General features: G+C 41.6%; 1 pseudogene; it reads left to right on the top strand.

The window, feature by feature from the left end:
* Window positions 1–12,799: 12,799 nt before the first annotated feature.
* Window positions 12,800–13,758, top strand: part of LOC101592767 — a 21,408-nt pseudogene continuing 20,449 nt past the window's right edge.

Here is a 13,758-nt window from a genome sequence, read left to right as displayed (position 1 = left end):
ATTGAACCACGGTCCCTGTGCTTTGCTTAGCTTAGCTTGTTCTAAGTAGGTGCTTTAGACCACTGAGCCATCTCACCAGCCCCATCCTTAATTTTTTTTTAATTCTGTGATAAAATCTTGTTATGCTGTCCAGTCTCATCCCAAACTCTTGAGCTCAAGAAATCCTCCTGCCTCATCCACTTAAGTAGCTGAAACTACAGGCAAATCCCACTGCACCTGGACTTTTCCCTGGCTAGTTAATCAACACGTGCACATCACTTTCCTATCACATGAAGTTGGTAGGCCGTACAGCCAAAGCGCTTCTCACTCATCCAAGTACCATGGCAGAGACCATGACATGGCTTCACACCATCTCCTGCTGGCATTTCTCCAACTGTCATTTCAGGCTAAGGGGTGGAATGTTTCCTCCATCTCTTCCCATGTGGCACCAGTCTTATAAGACATCTGTTCACCGAGGCATGGCTACCGTAAGAAAGTGACTCATCCAACTGCATCAGGCTTTATATAAACACCATCTTAGGGTCTGTTGCTTCACACCGCCCATCCTCACATGACGTATACTCATGCCAAAAGCTGATTCACACTTTGGACATGGTTATCTTTAATACCTATAAAGTAAAATATCTGTTCATACACACATAACAGTAATGGCTTTCCCACATGTGAAGCCTTTGAACTTTATGTGATGTCCATAGAGACATTTCATAAAGGAATTTTGTGAATAAACTTTTCTTATCCAGGCCCAGCTATTACAGATTTCAGATTGGTTTCATAAGATTCTTAGCAAAGCAAGCTACCCGAGTACACAGAGTCAGAGTTTAAATGATTTCTCTAGTTTGGGCAAAATAATTGCATAGTGTAAAACATTATTTTATGTTTGTTCTAGAAAAATTCAATTGTTCTATAGTTCAGAGGATTTCTGATTTGTTTTTGTGGAAATAAAGCAAAAGCAAAGGGCTAACAACATATCACAGAAGACTATATCAAAACTACATCAAACTTGGTGTTTCTTTTTGTTTCTTATAGGAATAATCTCTTGTTTGACCCTCAAATTCACATTCTACATTCACTGCTTGTGTTTGGATGTATTTCTGAATTATAGTTTATGTTAGCAAAGCTAGTTATTCTCTTCATGCCTCAATAAACTATTTTTACCCACTAACCCAATTTTGTCAACTGGGAAAATAAAATATCTATCTTAACCCATTTCTTCCAGAAAACAGAGCCAGAGTCTAAGATTAAAAAATTTAGGACAGTGACTAAGAGGGTCAAACCTACAAAGAAAGAAAGATGCAAATATATGTGACATTTAGTGTTCTGGCTAGGACATCACAGGAGCCACCAAGAGACACAGAAGAGGGTGCATCTGGATGGCCACTCCCTGAAGGGAACTTCTCTAGAACAACCTTCCAGAGCAACTCCATAGGAGAGGTGAACTTTATCTGCCCAACTCCTTCTCATCTCCTGTAAGCCAGTGGACACTGCCCAGATAGCAAAATGTCCCTCACCTCTGGGTTCAAGTCCCTAAGTCTCACTTCTGTCTTATGATAAATAAACACAATTTATGCCCCCCCTGAAGGGAATGTTCTCAGAATTAGACAGAATAGCTCATTTAAAGCCATAAAAAGTGGAGGTATTCAGATAAATGCTTGTTAAAGGAAAATATGAGGACTGGGACATCAGTCAGCAGTAGAATTCCCCCCTAGTATTCATAAGACCTTGGGTAAGATTCCCAACACTGAGGAAGAAGAGAGAAAGAGACGATGCTGGAACTCCCAAGTGCGCAGTGATTGGCTAGAGAATTCCTATTCATCTATGAAAGGATGAAAAATTTACAGTCAGCCCCAAAGAAACAATGGAGACATCTGAGAATGGTGACAGACTTGGAGCCTAGTCCAATAGTAACAGATTGAAAAATATTTCTGCAATAATAATAATAAGCAAAAATTAAATAATGTTGGATGGAAAAGACACACTCTGTGATGGCCAAACACAATAGTTTATAACGGCCTTGTCAGGAAAATACCTATTTCAACAATGTCCAGGAATTCAGACAACTCTGGAAATCATTTATTCTACCTTGTTTCTGCCCCCACCCCCTTTTGCGAGATGGGATAACCTGTAGAGTCTAAGACAAACAACAAAAGTTCACCTCTCCATCTGTTGTCTCATGGGACAGGGTTTTTTCTTAAAATCTGGGAAGTAAGACATACAAAGGTCCAAGAGCTGGTTCTCAACTTCCCCCCACGAGGAATTCATGTGTTTTACATGGCACAGAGTTCCCTACAGAGTGGCAACCCCACTGCCTTTCAGCCAAGAACCTCACACTAAAGGAAAAAAAAAAATATCCCAAACTGTGCTGGAAACAGATCCAAAACTAACACAGCCAAATTAAACCCTGCAAGCCAAGACATTCAAAAATAGGTTTTCTCATATTGCTCATTACTCTCCACATGGCATACAGTTGAATACCTTAATTCTCTGGTGAGCCTGTTATGGAGACAACCTTTCATTTAGCAAATATTCCTGGAGATTTGGGATGGGGCCTTGGGCAGGAACATACACGCATTGTGTGAGGTCCCTGCATTCAAGGACCTTACAAGTTAGTGGAAAGCATGTGAGTGCTAACTAATACAATAGCAAAAAGTCTGTGTGGCCCTGGATTAGTGAGCAATAAAGACACCTAAGGGCCCTTAGGCAAATTTTGAAAGGATGGAAAGAGGCTGGAGAAAATGGGGCAAGGGTGACATGGAGGGAAAACTTGAATCACTCCCTGGCTTCCTTTGCATTTAGTTATTTGCTTAGTTGACTTTGAATACCAGTAACTTTGGTGGTCATAGGCTGAGTGACAGATTCCTAGTCTTCCACTAGCTTGGCTGTAGATGACACCCCTGATGTGTGGATTATTACCTTGGTTTCTTTTCAGGGACTTCAAGGAAGCTTTTGCTGAAATCAGTGACCCTATACTTGGACCTGTACTCCTGTTCAATGGTACTCCAGAGAGGGATCCAGAACTCCACCCTCAGATCATGCTGATTCCACCATTTTCCAAATAGACATCCTCAGGGGCCTGCCAGTTAGCTCAGTTTAAGCATCTGCTCATGCAAATGCAACCAGGCGCAGAATACTGAGATTCGATCCCCTGTCTCCACCTGCATTACAGACCTGCCCTTAAGGCAGCCTGAACCAGCCAAAAAAAAAAAAAAAAAAAAAAAAAAAAATTCCCAAATAGACATATTGGGAAGAGCCACAGAGTCTGACTTTGCCTACATAGAGCACTGATCATTCCAGATGTTTCCTCTCCCATTGAGTCATGACTGACTTGTTACCTTATGGGTATCCCTGAAACCCTCTGTTTGGGAAGGCAGATTTGGGACTTGGTCTCCTGTCTCCTCATGAATAAATTTTTGTTTTCTTTCTTTATTTCTTTTTTTTTTTTTTCGGAACCAGGGATTGAACTCAGACCCTTGCGCTTGCCAGGGAAGTGCTTATCCTACTGAGCCATCTCCCTGGCCCAAACTTTTGTTTTGAAAGTCACCTTAATGTTGGCGTACTGAGTGGCGGGCAAAACAGGCCTGGTTAAGTGACTCTAGGCCAGTGGTGGCAAACCGACAGCATGCCTGCCACAGCTGGCTGTTTGATGCCATTGAAAGCTCTAAAAGATTTGCCATCACTAGGCCATAGGGAATTTATGAGTAAAAGCATAAAGGAAAGATGAATGCCAAGGTGACAAAATGGAAAATAATAATAACAAGTATTTGCTGAGTGTCCACAGTCCATTTGGTTATTGTCTGAGTTACTTTTTCCTCATTGCTGGGACAAAATACCCAACACCCAAAATTAAGGAAGGCAAGGTTTATTTAGCTCACAGTTAGTGGAGGTTTCAGTCCATACTCTGCTGGCTCCAAGGCAGACTGACACATGGCAGAGGGCAGCAGTTTATGGTGGTGGAAAACGGCAAAAAGCCAAGGGATGAGCAGCAGCTGCAGCAGCTAGCAAGCCTCTCTCCCCTCCTTATATTGCATGCAAATGATCTGCCCCCGGGTGGGTGTAGCACTCACACCCATAGTCCCAGCATTGGATCAAGAATTACAAACTCTAGAAGCCACCCCATGAGTGCATGAAGCTTTGGAGGGACATCTAGACACAAGCCATAATAGTTGTACTAAGCCCTTCCCAAATACTGTTTCACTTAATTCTCACACAAGTTACACAAAGTAGGCATTTATTAGCACCTTACTTTACAGAGGTGGCAGCTGATCTTGGAGCACCTAAGTGACTTGTCCAAGGTCAATGTGTTAGTTATGGTCAAGGCAAGAATTTGAACTCTGGATGAAGGTCAGGTCAGACCGAGTATCCTTACCTGTTAGGCCTATGTGGACTAACTCAAGAGGTGGAAAGAACACAAAGAGAAAGGAGACTCAGGGCTCAGACTCACAGCCCATCTGGGAAGAAAGCCAAGAGGCCAGTGCAAGAGTAGAGCCCAGGAGAAACAGCCCAGCAGGCAGGGCCAGGCACAAGCAGGGAAGAGCTTGTCCCAGCCAGCAGTTCTCAGAACCAGCTACGTCAACATCCTTTGGGAACTAGGAATTCAGATTCTCTGTATTCCAAATCTACCAGGTCAGATGCTTTGAGGGCACAGCCCAGCAATCTTGAGGCAAATCTGGAGAGATGAAAAGGTGCTGTGTTATCAGGGTTGGGGTACAGACCAGTGGTCTTTTCCAAGTTCTTATTGTTCCATTCAGTGAGTTGATCAGGTTGGTTGAAAGTGCATTTATTTTAGTGCAGAGATAAAAAGAAGAAAAGGGAAAGAAGTGCAAAATAAGTGCTCAAGGAAAAAAGGGTTTCTTTGAAGGAAAAAGATAAGTCCTGCAAGCAGAACAGACCACTGCAAGAAGAAGGCAGTGGCCAAAAAGCCAATGCTGTTGTCTTTGTTCGTCTCCTTGATAGTTGATCCAGGCGATCCCATTGGTCTTATGTCAGAAAACTGATATCCAGTGCTAAGTTTGGCTTGTTTTCAGATCAGGAGATTGATATCATATGCCAGGTCCATGTGTCTCTGTGTCAGAAGGTGGGTACCAGGTGCAAGGCTCAGCTTGATCTTGTGTCAGGGTCAGAAGCTGCCGCTCTCTTCAATTGGCAGCTCATGCCCTGTCGCTTCAGCCCCACTGCCATGCTCTGACCTCCTATCAGCTATAGAGAATGGGCTAAGGTTGCCACTGAACAAAATCCCAAATCATCCCGCCAGCTTCACTTGCTTTATATGATCTTAGTTGACTAAAAGTTAGTAATTTTTAATTAGTGCATATTACTTATACAGATGAGGATTTCCATTTTGGCATATTTGTGGACACACATAATTTGACCATCCCCCCATCCCTTTCCCTTTCTTTTTTCTAGAATATTCTTTCTACTTTCAAGCTCCCCTTCTCCATCCTCATATGAAAAAACACACATTTGATTTTCTGACTCTGGGTTATTTTACTTAATAATCTTACTTTTGCTTAATGGTCCTAGTACCATTCATTTTTCTGCAAATAACACGGTTTTTGTTCTTCTTTATGGTTGATCAATATTCCATTATATATCTCTTCCACACTTTCTTTATCCATTCATCTGCTGGTGGGTACCTAGGCTGTTTCCATAGCTTAGCTATTATGAATTGCTCTGTGTTATGGTTTGTGTCTAGGGGTCCCCCCAAAGCCTCAAGCAGACTTGGGGTGGCTTCTGGAGTTTGTGATTGATTATTGTGGGTGTTGATGCTGCACTCGCCCTGGGGCAGGTAATTTGCATTACAATGTAAGGAGGGAAGAGAAGCTAGCTGCTTGAACTGCTCCTACTCCTTGTTTTGTGTTCTTGCTCTTTGCCACCACCATGAAAGGTTGCTCTCTGCCTTGTGCCGCTCTGCGTTGGAACCAACTGAATATGGACTGAAACCTGCAGTAACTGCGAACTAAATAAACTTTTCCTTCCTTCATTTTTGGTATTTGTCCCAGCAACAGGAGAAGAGAAACTAAGACACTCTGCAGTAAACGTGGACATACATGTAACTATAGTGTGCTGACTCTCAGTCTTTCAGGAGTATACCGAGGAGTGGTAAAGCTGTACCAAATAGCAGCTCTATTTTTAGTGTTTTAGAGGCCTCTATATTGATTTCTAAAACGGTGACTCTAGTTTACATTCCCATCAATGGGTATAGAAGAGTTGCTTGTACCCTGCTTCCTCGCCAGCATTTACAATCTGTTTTGACAGACTCGGGTGAGGCTGATGTTACCAAAGCTTATGAGCTACCTAGTGATGGCTGTGGAAATTTTTAAAAGGGTTATCTGGTGAGCTATCACCAAAAAAAGAGTTAATGGAGTTCGACCTATTTTCTCTTCCAGCAGATGTAGTGTTTCTGTTTTAATATTTAGATCTTTTACCCACTTTGATATTAATTTAGTGCATGGTGATAGACTGGGTCTAGTTTTAGTCTCTGATATATGGAAATACAGTTTTTCCAACACCATGTATTAAAGGGCTGTCTTTCTGTGAACATATATGACTCCTTTATCAAACACCAGGTGGCTGAATGTGTTTGGAATTGTATCTGTTTCTTCTAATCTGTTCCATTGATCCTCAGGGGAGTTTTTGCCAATGCCATGCTGTTTTATTACAGTAGTTCTGTAGTATAATTTCAAGTCAGCCATTTTGATGTCACACCTTGCCTTTGTTGCTCAGAATTGTTTTTGCTATTCTGGGTCTCTTCTGGTTCTAAATGAATTTTAGGAATGTATTCTCTGGTTCTGTGAGGTATGCTAATATTATTTTGATTGGGATTATATTAAATCTATGTAGCAATTTGGGGGAATATGACCATTTTTACTATGTTGGTTCTTCCTACCCAAGAGCAAGGGATATCTTTCCATTTTCTAATATCTTCTTGGAACTTCTTTTTCAGTGTATCATAGTTTTCAATATAGAGATCTTTTACTTCATTGTTAGACTGATTCCAAAGTCTTCCTTTCTCTCTTTTTTCCTTTCTTTTTTCAACACTATTGTATTGAAATTCTAATTTCACTCTCACTCTGAGTCCAAGCTAGTAGTGAGACCCTGAACACCCTGTAAACCCTTCCCTAAAAATATAAAAAACAAACAAAAAAAATGTACAATAGATACTATGAAATGGGAAGAAACTATTTCATAGGAAAAGGGAACTAGGGAGTGGGAAAAGAAAAAAAAAATGAGAAAAAAAGATAAAATTGAAACAAAGCTTTGTAAATGGGCAGGGAAAGGAGTTCAAAGAAAGAGGATGGTAATGGGAGGACCAAAGGAACCAAGATATATCATGTACAGGTACAAATTCTCTCTCATGGGGGCTGGTGAGATGGCTCAGTGGGGCTGGTGAGATGGCTCAGTGGTCTAAAGCACCTACTTAGAACAAGCTAAGCTAAGCAAAGCATAGGGACCGCGGTTCAATCCCCCAGCACCACATGCCAGCCAGCCCTGCCCCCTGGTGGGCTGAGCTGGCCACACACAGACACAAAATAAATAAATAAATAAATATTAAAAAAAAAAACAAATTCTCTCTCATGAATGAGATCATTATGCATGTCTCCTTTGTACCAATAAAGTTAATTAAAATTTTTAAAAAAGAGTTAATGGAAAGCCCAATCAGTGGTTGACATCTGTAGACTCAGTCCTGGGCCTCATTCCACCCCTGGGTGACTGGTTGGCTATGTGGGAATGGAAGAAAAGGGAGACTTGGGTCTGGGGAAATGAGGGGAATAGGAGTCCAGATGGCACATGTGACACCTGGGTTCGAGTCCTGGTTCTGCCACATCCTGACTGCATTACTTCACCTCTTTGAGGCTCAGTTTCCTCATCTGTAAAGTGGAAATAGCAATAACAGCAACCTCACAGCAGTGTTGTAGAGGTAGGATGAAAGCACATAAAAATACCTCCTCAACTATAAGAAGCTGTGAAAACATAGGTCATTAGTAAAGGGCATGGACAGGTAAAGAGAGCTATGGTTGTGAACTGGCTTTGTACAGCACATGAAGTATGTGTGCATATAAAGTAATAATAGAGCAGCTAACTGAATACTACTGTGGGAGGCTAAAGCTATGAGAATTTGACTCCAAGGACAGGGATGCAAATACTGTAATCACTAGCAAAGAGAGGGGCAAGAAGTGGGTGGCTTTTGTTAGGAAAAAAAGACTAAAACGACAATCTGCCTTTATATAAAATACCACAATCCACAAGATTCAAAATTATTATTATTATTATTATTATTGTTGTTGTTGTTGTTGTTGTTGTTGTTGTATTTTAGGGAAGGGTCTACAGGATGTTCAGGGCCTCACTACTAGATCAGACTCATAGTGATCTGCTTGTTTACAGCCTCCCAAGAGCTGGGATTACAGGCATGTACCACTATGCCCACTGTCTCAGCATGCCCCAGGGGCAGGGCCAGCACAGCAGGCCCAGGGATCGAACCCCTGGGCCCTACGCCTGCTTACAGGTGCTTTAATCTGCTGAGCTGTTTGGCCAGCCCACGCGATTCAAAATTATGAGACAGCAAGGCACATGACATTCCCAAAATTCCTTTTGGCACCATCTGGGGACCCTGGAGATGTAAGATGGGGAGAGAATGATTAACAAATGAGTACTTCTAAGACCACTGAGAAAGCAAATTTAAAAATAAAAGGAGATTGAGACTGGGCATGGTGGCACGTCCCTGTAATCTCAGTGCTTGGGAGGCTGAAGACAGGAAGACCACTATGAGCCCAATCTGTGTGGTGAGATCCTGTAGACCCCATACTAAATACAGGGTGTGGTGGCATACGCTTGTAATCCCCACATTCTGGTAGGCTGAGGCAAGAAAATCACAAATTCTAGCCCAACATACCCAACTTAATGACTTAATGTGATCCTGTCTCAAGATTTAAAAAGGGGTCTGGGAATGTAGCTCAGTGTGAAGGTCTTGTATTCCCCAGTATAAATAAATGAATAAATAAATGCAACAGAATATGCAGGAAATAGAGGTTTAGCTAGCATAGTATACACAGGTCAAATTCAAGTGTGCAAGAAATAAAATATTTTTATTTATGTTATGTATATTTTGTGTCTTTGTGGCTAATGTACTGTGCTGACTTTGAGAAGTTATTATTAATGTTTTTCCCAGTTGAAAAGAATAACTAAACTATGGTTTTCATATGATAAAATCTGTCCTTTAAAGTGTATAGTCAGTGATTTCTAGTATATTCATATGGCTGTGCAACCTTCACCACTGTTTAATTCTTGAACAGTTTTGTCTCCCCAGGGAGAAATTCCAAACCCATAAGCAATCGCTCCCATCCTTCTGTCCTCAGGCCCCAGGAAATATTAATCTATATTCTGTCTTTATGGATTTGCCTATTCTGAACACTCTGTAAATGAGCTCATACAATCATTTTCGGATTTCTTATTGCTAATATTATACATATAATTGATTTTTGTGTGTTGATCCTATGCCCTGAAAACTCGCTTAATTTGTTCCAAAGTTCTACTAGGATTTTATGATCTGTTACAGTCCTTAAGATTGTGTATACACTAAATCATGTCAGGTATTTTTTATTAGTATATATTTGCAATACATAGTAATTATGTTCCTCTCGGGGAGCTGGTACGTACACAAATCGCATCTTGATCACTTTTACCCCTCCTCCCCGGACCCCTTGGGCAGATTCTCCTTCCCACCCCCCAAGAGCCTACCTCTGTTTACTATCATTTCTCTTTTGTTTGGCACTCTATTTATATTTTTAATGGCTTTATTTATTTATTTACTTATTTATTTATTGTGGCTGGATCAGCCTACCCTGGGGGCAGGGCTGGCATGGCATGCGATGCCCGCAAAAGAACTACAGTCCCTGCTGCTTGCCTAAGCTTGCCTAAGCAGGTGTTCCAGACTGCTGAGCTATCTCACCAGCCCTCTCTTCATATTTTGATGAAATTTTCTCAATAGGTTTTAGAGTTGGTATGTCTAACATTTCACAAAAACTAAATTTCTAGCTTCTGAGAGATTGTTGAACGTTAAATTATGAAAGAATATTTGGCCAAAGCAGAATATTTTCCTTTGACACTAACATCACGGATGTAATGTTTGAAAGGGGTGGGAATTTGTCTCTGGTGTGAACCTCAGCACACATTTTAGCAATGAAAACAACTGTAGGAGTTAGAACATGTCTGATTATTTATTGTCATATATATAGCATTAATGAGTAAACTATCCATGTATTTTATAAGTTCAGGAATTGTAAGTGAAGCATTTTTCTTTTAATTCATGTATAAAAACTATATGCAATTAAAAATATGTCATTTACAAATACAAATACTTTCACTCTTCCTTACCAATCTGGGTATTTTTTTATTTCTTCTTCTTGGCTAATTGTCCTGGTGTTACTTTATTTTTTAATCTTAAGCTCCCATCCTGCCAAACTTTGGTCCTCTAATCATCAGCCAGTTTGGGCTGAGGCTTGCATTTCCCAGGTTTGGGTCTAATTTTCAGTTTCTTACACAAAACGCAGTCACCAGCAGAGAGGCAGGTGCCTGGTCCTTGGGGCTATCCTCATTCTTGTTTTCATCTTATCTGCAGCCAGGGGCCGTGCAGGTCCCAGCTGTATCTCCCTGACCTCCTGTTCTCCAATGTACTGCCACAGCCATCATGAAGTTTTCCTTACCTGCAGTTGCTCCCCATTTTCTCTGGTTATGAGAGGGATCCTGGACAACACAAAACCTTTGTCATTTGCCCCTGAATCTCAGACTCTGACCTGGCTGGAGGGCAGGTTATGGAGGTACAAGAATTTGGTTCTAGAATGTCCCCCTGAAACCATGTGTTCAAGGATTGATCCCCAGCTCTTGGTGTTGCTGGGAGGTGGTAGAACCTTTAGGATGTTAGCCTAGTTTCTTTGTAATTATATATAAAGCTGCCCCCCCTTAACATCTTTAATTTTATTGGGTGAACACTCTTGGCTTATTTTCTCAATTTCTTCTTTTTGCATTATCTATTTCTCTTTATTTTCTCATCTTGTTATTCCTAGAAGTTCTATTAAATTTCAGGGTATCACTTTAGCATAAAAATTAGCTGCCATAGAGGGCATCAAGATGATCCAGGGTTGAGGGGACCATGGCAGAATTCAAGATAGAAAATAGATAGAAAAACCTTCCAAGAAAGGACAGTGATTTCAAAGATGAAGTAGTGACCTTAATGGAAGGGAAAAGCTGGGGGTCATATCAGAGGAGGCTTTCTATCATATCTGCTACAGAAACATATTTTTGTTTCAAGGACTGCCCAAGTCCTAGAAAAGATACAGTCCAACTCCCTTATTTGACATGAAAGAATGAGGAGCTTCGCCACAATCTTGCAGCTACTAGCAGGCGGCAGATTCAGGGGTCACATTTAGCCTTGTCCCCAAGCTGCCCCACACTCTGTGAGGCTATGATGAGCCAGTGCTCGACATCGGCATCCAGCTCCCTTGAGTAGACACTTTTACCTCCTTCACCTCCTTCACTGGCAAGAAATCACCTTTTTCAGACTTCTGCACTCATTAAAATTCTGGCTAAGGCTTGGATTCCTTTTCTTGAAATAAATTCACTCCTGCGCTGTTTGAAGATGTCAGTTAGCACAGCCCATCTTTCACTTGTGCACAAGGGGACCACATGCAGCATGTCTTCAGGGAGCTCAGAGGCACAGAGAAACAGCTGCTTGTTTCCGGCACAGACCTAGGACCTGAGAAGTGGTTCTGAATGCACCTAGGCTTTCTGAGCCCCGATTTGCAGGAAAGGTGCTCCTGAAGGGCAAAACTGGGCCAGCTTCTTGAGCTTCCATTCTTGGCTATGATGCGCTCGCAGCTCTTAGAGGGTCTGTCCCTCCCACCCTTCTGATGATTTTGTAAGCATGGAATTCACAGCACTGAACTGCTTTCTGCTTAAAGTACCTCAGGCACTTCTATTTTCTGCTGCTAAACCTTGGTTGATACACTTCACCCTCCTAAGTGTGAGGCATAAATTTACAAAACAATTATGATTTCAGAAAGAGCACTCTGAAGAACCATGGAAAGTTTCCCCCGGCTCCTCTCTCGCTGAATACTAATGCTCATTATTTCAAACACAGATGTTTTTCACAATGCTCTCTTATTTTGGAATTTAAATGACATCACCCAAAGACAGGAGAATATAAACACTGTCATACCTCAAAACTTGAGGCATCAGGGAGAATGCCAGAGCTTGCATTTCATTTGAGATCGAAGTGCTTGCTGAAAAAACACGTAAGACTGATTCACCAAGAGTTACTGGGGAAAGGAACAGTTTTAATTTTTTTAGTAATATTTTCATACCACATAAATGTTTTCTTATTTCACCATAGCGTAATTTGCATTCATTCATTGGGCCCAGAAAGTGGCCCGCATTAAAGTTCACACAAAGGGCTGGGGAGATAGCTCAGTGGTCTAAGTGCCTGCCTGGCAAGTACAAAGATCCAGGTTCGGTCCCCGGTACTGCGTACCGTGCTGGCCCTGCACCAAAACGGCCAACAAAACTAGGCATAGTAGCGCATGCCTGTAATCTCAGCTCTGGGGAGGCTAACACAGGAGGATCACCACAAGTATGGACTGCGTAGAGAGACCTTGTACCAAATAAATAAAGATTAAAAAATAAATAAAGTTCACACAAAGGTTTAAAGTTATTAGTACTGAGGATCAGGAAAGGGCTGAGGGACACAAGCCTCTGACCCCACATTTTGAAAAGTGAGGGGAGGACGGAAGCTGAAGGTGGACATCAAACCATGGAAGAGAACACCGAAAAGAAGGAAGTAGAAAAGAAGGAATGCTTCAGAGTTAAGCAGGTGCTGGTGGATATCTCCATGCAAGTGGACTTCTGGTTTGGGGATATACATCTTCACAAGGACAGATTTCTTCGAGAGCAGATAGAAAAATCTAGAGATTTGATATCTCCCTTCTGGTATCTTTTAACAAAATGAAAATGTTAACTACTAATAGCAAGTTAATAGCCAGAGCATTGAAAAGCTCAGCTGTTGCTGAGTTGGACTTAGAAGGCACCAGAATCAGAAAAAAAAAGGCCTCTGGGTGAAAGACCAAAGGACGAGGATGAGCGCATTGGATATGTGGAGTTATTTCCTAAAAAATGTTAATTGCAGCTGGATTGAAAGAGTATTTGGGAAATATGGCAATGTTGTTTATATAAGTATACCACATTATAAATCTAAGGGAGACCCAAAGGGATTTGCCTTTGTAGAATTTGAAACAAAAGAACAAGCTGCAAAGGCTAGTGAGTTTCTGAACAACCCACCAGAAGAAGCACCAAGAAAGCCTGGCATATTTCCTAAAGCAGTGAAAAACAAGCCCATTCCTGGCTGAAGAGCAGTTGAGGAAAAAAGGAAGAACTAAAAAGGACGAGTGAAGAAAGAAGGCAAGGTGCAGGGAAAGGAGGTACCTGTAAAGTGAAAAGCTCTAGGACCAGCTCGGAGGGCTCTGAAACAGAATGTGCGGAACCCCAAAAGCAAACCAAGAGAAAGAACAAACGAGACAGTACTGAGGTGTCCAGCTTATCTGATGAGAGAACTGCAAAGAGAAAGAGAAGCAGCTCTGCAGCTGCTGAAAGCCTGGCTCCCAAGTCAGAAGTTAAGAAAACAGCTCACGGGCCAGGGAGATGGCTCAGTGGAATAAGCACTTCCCTGGCAAGCACAAGGGCCTGAGTTCAATCCCTGGTTCTGCAAAAAAAAAA

Source organism: Octodon degus, unplaced genomic scaffold (assembly GCF_000260255.1).
Source record: "Octodon degus isolate 3935 unplaced genomic scaffold, OctDeg1.0 scaffold00184, whole genome shotgun sequence".
NCBI classification, from domain to species: Eukaryota; Metazoa; Chordata; class Mammalia; order Rodentia; family Octodontidae; genus Octodon; species Octodon degus.
The sequence above is the reverse complement of the archived record's forward strand: the minus strand, read 5'-3'. Positions and strand labels throughout refer to the sequence as shown.